The sequence below is a fragment of the Pogona vitticeps genome, chromosome 4 (assembly GCF_051106095.1).
Source record: "Pogona vitticeps strain Pit_001003342236 chromosome 4, PviZW2.1, whole genome shotgun sequence".
NCBI classification, from domain to species: domain Eukaryota; kingdom Metazoa; phylum Chordata; class Lepidosauria; order Squamata; family Agamidae; genus Pogona; species Pogona vitticeps.
Genome location: NC_135786.1, coordinates 147,283,363 through 147,300,195, shown reverse-complemented (window position 1 = coordinate 147,300,195; position 16,833 = coordinate 147,283,363). Strand labels below are relative to the sequence as shown.

The 16,833-nt window shown below is 38.7% G+C and overlaps 1 protein-coding gene across 3 annotated transcripts in view; it reads left to right on the top strand.

The window, feature by feature from the left end:
• The window catches only part of CDH12 (cadherin 12), an 875,078-nt gene that overhangs the window by 308,716 nt on the left and 549,529 nt on the right, over positions 1-16,833 (top strand). For all 3 annotated transcript variants that reach the window (XR_012086709.2, XM_078391722.1, XM_078391723.1), the window contains exon 3: positions 2,791-2,885. The gene's annotated coding sequence lies outside the window, so the exon portion shown is untranslated. The remainder of the gene's footprint in view (positions 1-2,790; positions 2,886-16,833) is intronic.

Below are 16,833 nucleotides of genomic sequence, written 5' to 3'. Positions count from 1 at the left end.
CTTAGACCCAAAGACTTGCTAACATCCCTGCTTAGTTCCCGGGTAAGCCTATATGGGACTCCAGCCTATGCTGGCTATCATGGAATTTTATACAAAAGTCACATGTGATAATAAAGAACATAAAGAACTACATATCTGATAAATGCATGCCTAGTACCAATAAACAGAAAATGGAGACAATCACTTAAGCATACTTAATTTATCCAGGAAGTACAGACTGGCAATTAAAAGGTCACAAAATAATCTAAACATTATTGATTCCAGACTATGAACTTAGCTCTTTCAAATTTATTTTCACAGATTTTTTAAAACCTCATCTAGGAAATTTCCTGTGCTGTACTTCTATTTCTCAGAATATATGTGCAAATTGGTGTCAGTGGCTGTGTGTCAGATACATCTCTCTGTGTTGGATGCATACGTTACATTCTCTTGGGATACAAGAGAGTCAGGTGTATTTTCTCATGTGTTCCTGCAAGAAATAATATATCTTGAATGAACTTCAAAAATATAAGTAGACCATGCCCATTCTGTTGATATTCTTTGTTTGGTTCTTTAAGTTGCCATAGGCTTCTTGAGTCCCAGTCCATCACTCCATTCACTACCCCATACAGGGTGTTTGTTTGTTTGTTTGTTTGTTTGTTTGTTTGTTTGTTTGCTGTCTTTCTCCCCATAGGGGGTCCAAGGCAACTCACAACAGATAAACTAAGCAATTTAAAGAACACTATATAAATATGACATTTTTAAAAAGGACCATTGAACACACGCATTAGGTTTAAAACTATCAAATATATTTTTAAAAACAGCTCTAATTTAGAGAAAAGCTGATGATGGCTCTACTACATTTCACGGTCACGCTCCTTTCACTGAGAGAAAGCTGTCCTATTTGGCTTTCTTTCTGTTACCACTAATTATTTCAGAGAATTTTTAACACTATGGAAACAAAAGCATATGCAGATATGGACTCTATCGTAAGGCTTCAATCCAGTAAACAGCACAAAGCCTCCTGTTGTGTCTGTTATCTATTACTCACATTAACTGTGCTTACTCTGAGGGCATTTTGAAGCTTACAGGCTTTTGTTCAGTGGTATTTCAAATCCTCCAGAAATGGCTTGGGCCTTACTGGGTTTTAACACTGGTGTTTCTTTTATTTTCATTTTCTCAGTAGTGATTATTTTAAAAAGAAGGATTGTTAATCTACTATGACAATATTAGATTTTTCATTGTTCTTCCAAATGGAGACTTGGCTTTTGTTTAGTCTGCACAGGCTCTTGCTTAGTCTGCATATTGGAAACCCAGAATGATGCAACTGGTATGCCAGACAGACCCAGGTCACATACTCAGTTACACACTTGATCGCCTGCTTGGATTTGCAACTTTGGGCCAGAAAATTACAAAAACAGATTGCAACATTTCCTTAATGCATATGTTAAATATTCGTCCCTTTATATTTATGGGTTCCAGAGACCCCCATGAATACGAAGGGATGAATATTTGCCTGTTTTTATTCATCCTTCGTATTATTTTTAAAAAAAACACGTTTTGTCTACCGGCCACCGATCAGCTGATCCACAGCAGACAGACAGCCACTCCCCCACAGCCAGCCACCCCAACAGCCCACCCCCACACTCTCTTCCTCTCCCTACCTTAGCCCTCAACCCACCTCTGCCAACACCCCCTTACCTTAATGGCTGCTGCCGAGGTCTCCTTCTGGCCTCCCAGCCACACATGTAAAAAGGAACACTGGCTGCCCTTTGCAAAGATGGTGGCTGCGGCTTCATTCAGGGTATGGAAGCTGCAGCTGCCATCTTTACAAAGGGCAGCCTGGATTCCCTTAGCTTGCCTTAAGGTGGGTAGGCTGTTGGGGTGACTGGCTGTGTGAATGGGTGAGTATCTGCCGCTGATCAGTTGATTGGCGGCCGGTAGGCAGAATTGTGCTTTTCTTTTTTATTATTTTGTAATAGGAAGGGGGTGGCAGGTGGGGTGTTTTTTTTTTAATATCCCCCCACGAATCGACAAATAACTTTCTTATTTGTCGCTTCATGGGGGCAACTTTGTGCTTTGTGAGTCGTCAACTTTTGACGATACACAAAGTGGGATGACTTGCCAAAATGGTGAGTCGTCCCCATCTCTCGTCACATTAATGGGAGAGATCTCTTTTAAAGCAACCTTTCCATTTGCCGAGGAATGACTACTGCCTCTCCCTGTCAAGACTAGAAGCTTTACAGCTGGACCAAAAAGGCCCAGTTTGGGAACAGACTGAGGTTGTTCTGGAGTGCATTGTGTGATTGCCAGCAAAAAGACTGCAACAGATCACTTCACAAATGGTCCAGATTGCAATCTATTTCCACATGTGACAACACACTTTAGTGAGATTAACAGGTTTGGAAGCTCAATTGTCCTTCAAAAATAATCATGATAGGATAGCATTCCCAACCACACCAGAGCTAACAGTTTAATTTAGGGTCCCAGGTTAGGTTGTCTGACAATAACAGATGAAGAGTTGTCTGCTTTCCTAAAGTAGTTTGTTCAATCTGTCTCACTATAGGACTGGCCCTGTTGCGCCCATATCTACCAGACAGCTACAAAGTTAAAAGCCATGGGTCTTCCACTTCAAGTTAATATGGGACTTAGTATTTCCACTGAATTTCACTTAAAGAGAAATAATTTGGAGAACTCCATTGATGTGAACCATCTGTACAGCTGTTGAAGAATCTAAAGGTACTGTACTATTATTGTACTATGATTTATAACATTTCTCTTCTTCTTCTTCTTCTCTTTTCATGTGACCAGCAAACATTGCCCTTGATATTTCACACAAGCACAACCTGCAACACATCGGGAAGGTTTGCTGAGACACAACTTGTGGGGTTATTTTTCCAGGGAAGGTAAAAACATTTTTATTTTTTGGAGATATTTTTCTGGAGTGTGGGTAGCCAAACAACATATGTGTAAAGAGTTTTGTTCTGATGACAGATTTGAAAGCTGTGGATAGTCTTGTGTAACAAAATGTGGCATTTATTTTTCAGAGGCTGATGGTTGTTCATGTTAGGAATGGCAGTTTTGCATATTTGGATGAGCTGATATTACTGTCTGAGGGATGATAAACTGAATCCTAATGATGTTGTGAGGTGGAATTTTACTCAGTGAATGTTCCTACTCTAAGGAGATATTTTTTTCCATTGTTACTTTCCTAATTTGTTGTGTGGCATTGACAGACACTCTTTGTATAGGTGGTAGTGCAAGAGATTTCAGAAGAAGGGCGAAATGGTAAAAATCACTTCTCCCTTATAAACAAATATATCTGCTGGGGTTTATCCCCTTCTGTGAAGACATGGAGTTCTTCCCAAGCCAATATATTTAGAAATCTCAAGATTTATGGTACCACAAGAAAAGCACTTTATGAACCTTAGCTATGTAGTGAATGATAATTGCTTCCTTTCTGAAGCAACATATTTTTTTCACTGTGTAATAAATCCACTGCTGATAACAATGAAAGAGATTTAAACAGTTTACTTTCCCCTTCTTTCTTTTTGTGAAAGCTTTCTATAATCTCTTATAGATGTAAATGCAAAGTTAGGTGGCAACATTGAGGCATGTGTCTACTATTTAGAAGAAACCATGCAATGTTACATGTGTAGTTCACACAGTTTTTTAATTGAGTTATCTGTTTAAGCTGAGATCAGTTTTCATTGAAATAGCTTATTTTACTTGTCAATTTTCCAAAGGCTCTTTACTGATTTTAGGAATAGAAAAACTGGAATATTGTGATGATGGCAACAAATATGGGGAGAAAATTTACAATGCAAGACAGAAAACAAACAACCACCTCAGACAATCAGAAGCCTTTCAAAGATTGGAAGTGCAATCATATAATGTCTATTCAAACATAAGCCCTGTTGCATTCAGTGAGTAAGTATACATTGAAACTGAGGTGCACAATGAACATATGTAGGCCAGTAACGTACTGTGATCATTTATCGTCAAGACTTGAACCTATAGTCAAGGATGGATCCGTCATCTCCAAAATTTAAATGTTGGGCATACTAGCCCATACTGTGCTTGATTTTGCTACACGTGCAAAAAGATTTCCAATACATTTGTGTCAGTAATATCATCTACTATGCAAGCCATGGGTGTACAAATCATCTTGTGATAAATAGTGGTCCCTGCTCCTCCTCCATCTTGAAATAAAATGTGGAGAAACCATCATGCCCAGAGTTAGGTACAGTACAGATAAAGTTCCATGGCCACTAAAGACATGCTTCTACTTTTATTTTTTAAAAAGTAGCTATTTGCTTTCTTATTCAAAAAAGTATTTGTGTTCTCTTTATTCAAAAATAAATAACATAGTTACATTTAAGAAGACCTTTTAAGAAGAAAGGCAGGTTTTTTTAAATTAATAAGGTAGATAATGTATTTAGTTACTTCTTAAGACAGAACAATATAATCTACTAGTCTGTAGATTAGAGAGGCCACATCCTATGATAAGAAATTGATTTAAAAAGCCCAGTTAACAATCACATCCCATCACTTTACTATTATAATTTAGTTATCCCTTAGCATTTACAAAAAGAGATTGTTGTAGTAATTATTATTTGTAATTATTATCGATTACTTGTAACACGTTACTTCTGTTATCAGTGTTCTGATCATTCTTACATATCTCACAGCTACAGACACTTAGTTTCATTTCAGGGGTGGGGTTTTTGCAATATGCTCTTTTTGTTATGTTTTCATTGTATGTTTTACTGTATTTTAATACCTTTTTCTGATTTTAGCCGTCTTCTAGTTATTTGTAAGCTTTGGGCCTTTCTTTGGGATAAATGCAGGATGGAAATAAAATAAATAAGATAAAGTGCCAGAAAATGTGGTGAAATCATGGCAATATTTTGGTATTCAGTTAAAAGGGTTCTTTTTAACAGAGCTACAGAGCAGGGGATATGCTCAACACTTTTGGAATGCTTTTTCAGAATCCCTGAAGAGAATCTCAGTCAACTATTTTTTTTATTACCTGAATTCCCCAAAGCACATTTTACCCTCATAGTTTTTGAAGCAACTGTACTTAATCTACAGACATTCTTCAAAGCAATATATTGCCTGTATGTTAAAGTGCAGAAAAAAAACACAAACTTGTATGTTACAGTAGCTCAGCAAACTTCGATAGCATTTCCTTGCTCACTTTCAGAAACAGTAGCTAATATTGTAAGTTGCCTAGCCTACAGTTGTTAATAGGCACTAAATGCTTTTGGCTAGAACCACACGTAGGAGATGGTGCTGGAGATTAATGTGATGCTACATGCTTTGGAAATAATGTGTGGGGGTTTTTTTCTTACTTATTTTCTCCTATAAATCAGAAGTATTTCCTTTTTTTCTTTATCTGTTTTATTAATACATGTTTCCCCTGGCTGTTTCGTTTAAACAGAAGATATAAAGTGGTTATTTTTCACATTCCCCATTGACACCAGGAAATTTATTCCCTCTTCTCTGCTAGATCCCTTCTAGGAAACTTTCTTGTCTTTAAACCCAGAAAAATACTATTAAGAGCTTTAACTAATATTTTAGCACTTTTATCAGTGACTAGGGAAAACCATCAAATGCTGTGCTCATGCTGTTTTGTGTACCTCCTGCTAAATATGATTGTTTTTAGTCTCACATCAGATTTTAAAAATCTTGTTATCCTATTTCTAAGTGCAAGGGCATTCTCCCAATAGTGAAAGAAGCAAAACACACACACAACACACACACACACACACACACAGAGAGAGAGAGAGAGAGAGAGAGAGAGAGAGAGAGAAGAACAACTCTATCCCCTTATGACTACATTTTCAGAAAGTGTCAAAAAATGAGGAAGTCAAGATCTTGAGAGATTTCTGGATCCAAACTGATAGACACCTTGAACATAACACACCAGACATAGTAGAAATAGAACAAAGAAAGTTCTGGATCATTGACATTGAAGTTCCAGGGGATGCTACAGTTGAAAATAAAGAACTGGAAAAACTACCAAAGCACAGAGCCCTTGTGGTAAAAATTTTTTGCCTCTGGAAGAAACACACTTCAGCAGTCCCCATTGTCATTGTTATATAATACCAATGTTTTTATAATTTTGACTGTGCCTGGTGTTTAATAATCATAATCATAACAACAACAACAACAACAACAACAACAGCAACAGCAACAGCAACAGCAGCAGCAGCAGCAACAACAACAACAACAACAACAACAACAACAACAACAACAACAACAACAACAACAACAATAATAATAATAATAATAATAATAATAATAATAATAATAATAATAATAATAATAATAATAATAATAATAATTGTCCCATCTAGTCTCAAGTAATTATTGTAAAGTATGAGAGATAAATATGTGGTATGCAAGTACAACCTTGCTTACCACAGGCTATGCTGACTACTGCTGATGGGAGTTGCAGCCCATTAACATTTGGAAGGGCCATCATAAAGGATGCGTCTCTGGGTTTTTCAACTGCCTTCTTCATTTTTCTCTTTCCTTCTGTGTTCCTCTCTTTTTGTTGCACACTAATCTTCTGTAGTGCAAATGCTCAAGCTCAGTGCAACTGCCTCTGTTTGAGAAAAGCTAGGATAATGTTACTCATACAGTATATATGTTTCCCCTTTCTGAGGGAGACAGAGCCATAACTAGTAATTTTGGCACCCACACTGCCACTCCTTTATCCCAAAAGAAGCATGGACAGAAAAAGGAGGAGGAAATTTGGTTGTTTAAAATATTTTTTACTCCAGCTTTCTCCTTAAAAGGACCTAAGCTTCCTTACATCACTAAAAGACAATAGTAAAGCTAACAACAGTGAGTATACAAATACTACAGAGGTGTACAACAAATACTAAGTATAAAAAGTATACAAATACCATACCAAAAAAATAAGCCATACCAAAACACATTCAAAGCAATAAGGCACAGCCATCCATTAAAGAATCCCACTCAGGCAGTCAGGGGAAGCTTGCCTGAAGAGAAAGGTGTTTGTCTGTTTGTGGAAGGACAGTAAAGATAGGGCTAGACTGGCCTCCTGTAGGAGGGAGATCCAAGGTCTGGAAGCAGCAACAGAGAAGGCCTTCTCATGTGTCTATACCAAATGCACCTGTGAAGTTGGTGGGGCTGAGAGAAAGGTATCTCCTGAGGATCTTAACACTCGAGCAAGCTCATAAAAGTACATACACTCCTTGAGATAGCTTGGGCCCAAACCACTTAGGACATTATAAGTTAAAATCAACACATTGAATTCAGCCTGGAAACAGATTGGCAACCAGTGGAGCTTGAATTATGCTGCATAGCGTGGTCAGCCTATTACAAAATGCCTGCGATACTGTCTGGATCAGAAATGGACAACATGATCACCCAGATGTGGTTGGGGTGTAGCTGTCATCATGACTGACAGTTGAGCTGTAAAACCATTCTCAACAGTAGTAGCAACTAAGAAAGTCTTGGTCCATACATCATGTGGAATATCCAAGGGCTTTTCTGGAAAATACTGCTTCTTTCATATGGAGATGGTGTAGAAGATTCTTAACAAAAAATTCTGTAAGGTTGGACCTGCTTCTTATGTTATGCCAGCCAAACCTCTCTCTGCAAACTACGCAAGCTAAAATGATTGTTTCAGGAGATGACAGCAGTTTTAACAACTGCACATTTAGAATTCCCTCCTCCCATCAGTTTAACTTCAGATCAACTAAACATTAAATGAAAAGAAGTCCTCTTTTTCAAAATACTGGCAATCATGCCATTTTTGTGCTCATTTCTTCTACACAGAAATACAGACAATTATTTTTAACGGAAGAAAGTGTCCCATCTGTCAAAAGAGTGTTCTATTTAGCTTTAGATATGTTGAAAAGCAAAGTACATTTACTGTTCTTGATTATAAAGAAATCAATCAGAATGAAATTTGTTGTTTGTTTTGCATCCAGACAAACTAATATTTTTTTAATGGTTTGCTATGTAAGCTTTGAAAAATCAGATTAAAATTTGATCTTCATTGTGGTTCCAATTAGCCATGAATCTGTTGGCACCATTTTCTCCCACATATTTTTAAACGCCACATGTTCTTTCCACAGCACTCACAGGGAAAAAACCCCAAGAATTTTAGGAAAACCATATTGAAAACAAGCTGAACAAAATTTTCAATAGTCTATGTGTAATTGTTATAAATGAGAAACTTATAAGTTTCCGACAATTTATAAGTTTCATTTTATCCTGAATTTAATATTTTTCTAGTTCAACTTTTTTTTACCAGATTCATGAAGCTATTTGCAGGGTTTTGCAGGGTTTTGTGAATTGCCGGATAGCTCATAGCTCATTGCTCATTGCTCAAAGCTCTGCTTTGGCTGCAGAGCCAGAGGCTGGGAATTCGATTCCCCACTGTGCCTCCCAGATTGGAACTGGACTCGATGATCCATTGAGTCCCTTCCAGCAATGCAGTTCTAAGATGATGATTCTTTTGGAAAGACAATACCTAAAATTGAATCAAATACATTTATGACCTATCGCTAATCCAAGATACAAATGTGACAAACTCTAGACAGAAAATTTGTCCATTTTATTGAAGAAAACAACCAGTTTGGGACCTCAATACCTGACAGAACACCTCCTCCCAACAAGATCTTCCGAACTACTCGATGTTCCCAGGTGGGTGGTTGAGAACACTGACCCTGAGAGAAGCCCAGAAAGAGAAGACTAGAAACCAGGCCTTCTTGGTGTTTGCTCCCCATCTCTGGAACAACTTCCCACCCGAAATCTGCCTGGCCTCTTCACTCGGAACCTTCAAATGATCTCTTAAGACATGGCTTTTCAGACAGACTTTTCCAGAGATTACATCATGACAATGCTGAGTCCAATTTAGCAGAAAATGAGACTCTGACTTACCTCTCTTCCTCACTTTCTGCTCATATTACCCCGCATGGAACTGTTAAATTCTGCACATCCAAATGTGCTTTCTAGTGACTCCTCTGCAGGAAAGGTGCTGTTCTGTGCACAAATTATAGCAATCCTGTGTGATTTGGCCTTGTCATTCCATCCTGTGTTGCTTATATATCTCTTTCCATGTGAATCCTGGCCAACAGATTCTATTTTGTGCAGGAATTGTAATTCTTGCACACAGCAAGGCCTTTCCAGGTGAATCCTGTTCACGAAAAATGTTGTTCAGCACAGGAATTGTATTGTTCCTGCACCACAAGGTTTCTTCAAGAGAGAAAAATGTCCACCAAGCACCTGATAAATCATGTGAGATGGTCAGTGAGATTTCTCCAGGGATCCCACACTTCATCTTTTCTGTGAGCAGAAAACTTATTTCTCCCCACACTTTTCACATCTTTTTTTCTTCATTTTGCAGAATGTATTACAAGTGAAGAAATATTCAGATTTCTGGTCAAACAATGCATCTATTTTTGCTTTGCATCCAGGAGATGTGAACAGGGTAAATCAATATAAAATATAAGGGAGAAAATTTGTTACAAATTCCTATGCTGTTTCTGTTGGCACTCTTAATAGGACATGTAGCCTAAGCACAGAACAGTGGGATTGATTGAGGTCCCAAAATGTAACAGTCCAGAATATTTCATATTGAACTGAATGAGCTGTCTGGAATGTGTTTGTGGTAGGTTACTGTAGAACAGCATTTGGAAAAACTTGGAAGTGATTTTCAGGATGGAGACAATAAATGCTGAAGAAAATCAATAATGAGCTGTTTTCTTCGGAAGCAGATCAGACCAATAAAATGTCTTTTTTTTCCCCAGTTGAACCAAATTAGAAACGCCAGCTTCCACATTCACAGAGGCCCAATACTTGTGGCCAAAACAGACTCTTTTAAAACAGATATTCTTCTACAATTCATGTAATTAAAAATGAATGGCTGCATGTGCATTTGTCAAGCTGCACTGAGATTATTATCTTCCCTATATAAGCACTATTATTATGCCTGCCAGCTGTTCTTCTGGACACTGAAGGCTGAGGAAGGGATTCTCCATGCAATGAGCAAAACTGAAAACACCTGTTTCTTAGGCAGGGTAAAAAAAAAACAGTGCTAACTCCACCAATCTGTGCTTTCTACAGGATGAGATCATCTCAAAGAGAAATTAGAAATTCCTTTGAGATTCCTTGACTCCAGCTGAAAGTGAGACAAAGAACTCTTCTCCGTGTGCTTTTGTATTTTAACTTAACACAATAAGCAAAAATAGGACAGGCTCATTGTTGAAAAAGATGCCATTGACCTACCTCATGCTTCATATTCAGAAAAAAAGATGCAACCATCTTAATTTTAGGTAATTTGGGCAACTCACACAATTTGTGAATGGTCTGGTTTTGCACAAAAGCAGTCCATTTGGAGTGGAATTTTCAGTGTGGTTCAAAATATTGTTCCTGCCATTCTGATTGTCTTCAACTCTTCCCTGGTTTTGGAGTAAAAAATGACACCAACTCCTAATGATGTTGTCCCCCCAAGATTTTCGCAGCATACAGTGTTCATCACATGATAACAACGACTATGTGAAAGCACAGGAGTGAAACAGCTTTCTTTTTGTACTGAAAACATGCTGTTGCTACTCGTACAAACAAGTATAACACATGACAGATTTACTCATGTGAAGACTATCACCCCAGCTGAAGATGTAAATTCATCCCAGAAAATCTTCAAGCACTCGTTCTTCAAACAGAAAGGATTAGTCAACAAAAGCATATCTGTGAATTATGTAACCTTTGAAAAAGGACATTTTCCTGAGGGTAAAAACATTCCTATTGAGTCAACAAATGATAACTGATGATAACAATTTCCCACCCTGCTGTTTTCACATGATAACTGCCATCACATAAATCACAGAAAAAGGTAGAACTATATTTAGGCATAGTTCGTACTGCATATTGCTAAGATAACTTCTCTATCTAGCATGGAAATAGTTAATGGAAATTTGCGTATGAACTTATTTTCAGTGAAATATCTCAGCTCTTATAAAAGAAGTGTGGAAGCTGATGAAAAATAAAAGGATACCTATGGTTCAAAACACATTCTGATTGTAAATCTATGTAGACTTGGCCATCTATAATTTCTTTGATACATGTCACCAGAGGCAGTTTAATATCCACTGTTTTGCAAGTGATCCATTAAGCTCAGCCTTCATGATGACTCTTGAGATTGGTGCTCATTTTTATCATACCTATTTACTCACTCAAATCTTCCTCTTCTCTCTGCCGGGAATTTGGCGCAATATGGATGTTTGCATGCAGCAAAAAGTTAACCTTGACAAAGCTGAGAAGTTAGCTGTTTTACTCTCCAGTGTCTTCATCTGTGGAATGTATAGAATTCCTTTGATTTTCCTTCAGAATGTGATTGGTATTAATAAAAATCTCATACTTCAGGAGGAAGTAAAGGGGGAAAAATGGAAGTGAAATAAATGTGAGAGGCATGATCTAGCCACAGTTTATTTCACTGAGAGCAATAAACATACGATTGAATCTGGGAAATTTATATCTGATACAGATTGGGACTGAAATCTGCTTAAGTTTTATGGAATTGGACAGTAGTTCATTTTATTTATTACCCTGGAAAAACCATGAAATATCAGTCAACTCAGGCCAGGGTAGTAGGCATGTGTTTTTCCTGTCCTCCATTTTACTTTTTAGAGTCATTATCTGCTCACACTAAGAGTGTGAATTCTAAGCTCTCATAGCTTCATATGCGAGGATAAGGAACTGCAACATTTGCTCCTGTCCAAAGATGGCATAGGATTTCCTGGTGTTCTTGCTGTTCTTGTATCTGGGGAGGTGAAGAGAGATAAGAACACTTTGTCCTGTTCTTGGATGGAAATGAGAAATCTTGTTGGGCTTTAAAAAACATCACTGGAGTAGCATCATTTGTTAAAGTAGCCTAACATTTTTGAGAAGGAGGAATTTAGTGAGTATTTTCATCAGTAAATTGCACCACTCTTATTTACACTAATTCACATGTTCATATGTTTGGCAACTGTTGCTGTTATTACTTTCTCTGAATCCATTCCACCAATTGACCTAAGTCATGCTAGAATTCCTGCTAAGTTTTAAGAGGAGATGACAACCTATTTAGATTTTGACATACCCCCAGGTTTCTGTACTCTGGAATCTTTAGCAGAAAAGCAAGTGAGTGGGTTAGGTATTATTTCAATATAGTAGAGTGAGAAAGCACACAATCAATAGCAAAAGTTGTTTCAAATGTGGCATTTTGTGTTGATATCATGACTTGATATCTTGTTATGATTTGTGAAGTACATGGCCAAAGAACTATCATATTTGTATTCTCGAAGGCTTTCACAGCCGGGATCTGATGGTTGTTGTGGGTTTTTGGGGGCTCTTTGGCCGTGTTCTGAAGGTTGTTCTTACTGATGTTTCGCCAGTCCCTGTGGCATCTTCAGAGGACAGGAGCAGGAACTCTGCCCATGCTCTGTTGCAGTTTGTTGGATAGTATTTATAGCTGTGGGGACAGCTTTTGTCCTTTTCAGGAGATTGGGTGATTATGGTGATCAGCGTGCTTTTGTTGTGGATGTATTGTTGTGATAAGGAGGAGAGATTATCTGTCACTGTGATTGATGGGTGTCGTTAGCTGGTCTTTTTTGTGCAATGACCCCTGATCCTGGTGGCTGGGTAGAGTTTATTGACCTTTTGCAGGCTGTATTTTTCACTGCTGAGAGCCAGGCCTTGTTGAGTTTTAAACTTTCTTCTTTTTTGTTGAAGCTCTGCTGGTGTTTATGGATTTCAGTGGCTTCCCTGTGCAGTCTAACATAATAATTGCTGGTGTTGTCCAGTACTTCAGTATTTTGAAATAGAATTTTATGTCCAGCTTGTTTTAGGGCATGTTCAGCCCTAAAAATCAGCTGATTTTTCCGGTTGTTTTAGTCTGCAGTGTCTCTCATGTTCTTCGATTCTGGTGTGAATGCTGCATTTTGTGGTTCCAATATATACCTATTGTCCTTGTATAAGCTAGCAAGATAGGACCTAATTTCCAGATGGAAAGTCCAAATTCAGTCTGGCAAGGCACAGAGAACAGCCTGTCAGAGATTAGAGAATATGCATAACGTTGCTGCAGCTCAGAACCAGTGTCAACCTATCAGTCCATAGATCATGAATCAACACAACCATTCAAACAGGAAGTAGACAGAAGCAAGGCCATTAAACTGTCTAAGGTTGCTAGAAAACCAGTCAGGTAGGATGGCAAGGAATGCTGAAGCCAGAGCATAGATAAGTACAGTCAAGAGAAGCAGCTTGGTTGAGTTTTGATCCGTATTTATCCACCTGTGCTGTAGGCACCTGCTTTTGTCCAGTTGTATTGGTTCAATTGTTTGCTACAGCTGGGTTATCCTTGGAAATGTACACTTCAGCTTGGTTGTACCTTCGTGTCAGGGTCTTTTAATCATTGGTGTGCTTTCAGGTTTTGGGTTTCTTCTCTTTTGGAGCCTTCCTCATCATCTAGAGCAGTGTATCTGTGAAGATTCTCAGTTATCCAGAAAGAAAGAAGTCCAGTTGCCATGACTCAACTTTCAGATATCTATAGCAGTGGTTCTCAGCCTTGGGGTCCCATATGTTCTTAGTCTACAACTTCCAGAAATTTTGGCCAGCACAGCTAGTGATTAAGATTTCTGAGAGTTTTAGCTAAAGAACATCTGGGGCCCAAGTTTGAGAACCACTGATTGAGGGGAATTAGGTCATTCCTAGAAGGGCCAGGCTCTACTTTGGTTTCCTGTATTTCTCAGAAGGGACAGCCAGCTGTGACCTTGAGCCCTTCTTCTGCCCAGGGACTCTTCTGCAGAGAGAGTCTTGGTCACCTTGGTCTTCATGTTCTGAGCAGGATTCCATGAGGGTTACAACAATCAGAGGAGTCAACAGATAAGTTTTGAAAGCTGGCTAGGCTTTGCAAATACATGGACTTGCTATTATTCAGTGTAGAGATATGGAAGCTTGCTGAACATATTTCATTTTATAGAAAGTTTATATGTCCACAACCCTACATGTGAATGTTGGTCTGATTAGTGTTTAAGACTTTTTTCTTGTATTGGTTCCTTTCAACAAGGAGATAGGTGCTCTGTGCCATGAGTAAAATGGATCAAAGAAGAAGAAGAAGATTAACTTTGCTTATTATTTGGACAAAATACAGCAAAGTTAAAGCAAGCAGAAAACAACTTGAAGGAAATACTTGGCATATTCTTTGGCTCTATTGTTGTGATGGATGACCTGTATTAAAAAGCCTAGATAGATGGGTAGATGGCTGTTCTCATTATTAATTTACATTGCCAGGACTATAAATGGACATTACGGATGAAATGCTGCCCCTGTTCAAAGGCTGTTGAGATTAATGGGAGTTGGTGCTTGGCTGGATGTTTCCAAGTGCTTAAACGAATTGCTACATCAAAACACATACAATCCAGATAGCAATCTAAAATGGCAGAGATTTAATTTGAATGGCTGTATAAATTGTGTGCTTCATATTCATGACAGCATTGTCAAATAGAGGAGGAGCTATTTTTCCTTCTTCCTGCAAAAGATTTGCAGCGGTGGCGCCTAGATCTTTTCTGCTGCTCTGCTTCCTGCTGGAGTACAAAACCATTTAACTCTGGATGCTCAAATAGAGGGAGAAAACATTTTTAGCTCACGTCTGTCTCTTAAAGTAGGAAGTGCAGTTTGTAGTGTCTTCTGTTGAGTCTGTTAGCCTCAGACCTGTTCACATAATATGGAAGGGACAGGGGAAGTAATGGTCGCAGGGAAGCTTGTCAAAGCATGGAAAATGCATAGGATAGACAGCAAATCTATTCTGTTATTGACCTACAAGGAACTCTGGGTATCACATAAAGCAAAGGAAATTGTGCATAGTAAATATCAGTGTCAAGCTACCATCTATATGTTAACTGGGCTTTTAAGTTATGGTGAATATGATTCCATCTACATATTTTATATATGTACATATTTTATGTGATAAAAAGTATTATAAAGCTATGCCAATTACAGTGAAAAAGGCAAGAAATTGATAAAAGTAGAAAGTAAAAAATTGTCATAGATATCTGGTTTGCCACTTTTTAAAATAACTATCCAGTAACGTGCTTAACGCCAGCCATTAACCACACCAGACTTGGTGGCTAGAGAGTGAAAATTGTACCTTTTTATTACATAGTAACATCACCTTGGCAACAGATCTAAGCTTCAGCTCTTCTTCAGTCAGATCAACCCAACAACCCCTTGTCTTCAGTTACATTCTCCTTTTCATCAACCTCCAACAAGGCAAACATTACATTATGGGTGTTACATTATTGCCATCCATTATGTCATATTGTAGGTCACACTTTTATGCATACCTTACTCTCTGTTTCAGCGAGGAGGACAGGTTGCATGGCCAAGACATCTGCAGTGTGGAGTATTGGCCGTGAAATACTTGACTTGCATGCGATTGCATCTGCAGCATATGTTATATGTTTGTTCTTGCTCTATCATGTGGTTGAACTGAAAGGGCAGGCTAACTTTTCACACTGCCCATTAATCAAGCACAACCAGGGCTCTGAGAGTCCACTTTAGATTAGCAGGGACATTGGCATGATGTGAGCCACCATTCCATTCCTTTCTCCTCTCAGCTTTGTTGTGGGGGGGGGGAGATGAGGTTTCCAAAGAACTACAAACCCGTGAGCTATCCTTGCTATAACACTAAGTCTTGGGAGGTAGTTGAATCTTGCCTGGAAAATCAAGACTGTTGGATTTACAAAGGCTTTGCTTTTGGCAGAGGTGAAAGCTGCAGAATCTGGTTTGCTGACTTTGAGATGAAATTGATTCTCCTCGTTGCACAAGTTTGGACTTGTGGTTTTGGGGGGTCCTTTTCGTAAGGGGACGTGGTGGCACTGTGGGCTAAACTGCAGAAGCCTGTGCTGCAGGGTCAGAAGACCAGCAGTCGTAAGATCGAATCCACGCGACGGAGTGAGCGCCCGTCGCTTGTCCCAGCTCCCGCCAACCTAGCAGTTCGAAAACATGCAAATGCGAGTAGATAAATAGGGACCACCTCGGTGGGAAGGTAACAGCGTTCCGTGTCTGAATCGCACTGGCCACGTGACCACGGAAGATTGTCTTCGGACAAAATGCTGGCTCTATGGCTTGGAAACGGGGATGAGCACCACCCCCTAGAGTCGAACATGACTGGACAAAAATTGTCAAGGGGAACCTTTACCTTTACCTTTCCCTCTCTGGTTCTTCTCATGCTCACTACTCTCTTTAGCCCAAGTTCAACATGCTGACCTGTATACTGATGTTTGCAGAGACACTAATCTCTGATGCATCATAATAAATTGGGTATGATGCTGGTCTTTAATGTGGTGTGGGAAAGTTTTGAATTTTGCATATCTAAGTAGATAGATATGGATCAAACAAGCTGTTGGCATTCTGGATACGCCTGTGTCCCATGCCCCTGTGGAGACTCATTATAAGCACCAGCACTTCAAATTGTATCACACCAAAGACTCTGTGCCAACTTTATGCCAGCTTTGTGCACAAAGACAGGACAAAAGCACTTGCTTTTGCTGTAGTTTTCATTGGCTGGCAGGAATTCACAGATCTTCATCTCATAGGTTGGAACAGGGAGTGTGTGAACCTTCAGATGTTGTTTGCAAATCCTATGAATTTTGGCCTGTATAGCTGGCCAGGGATGCTCTTCTTTGGTACCTGGACCCTCCTCTTTATTTATCTTTTAATATAAAATCATTTGTATATTTACAGCCATCCCCTAAAAAATTAAATAATAATTGCAGTAGTAATATTGAATATTTTTAAAAAAGTTTTTAAAAATCAATAAAATACCATTCT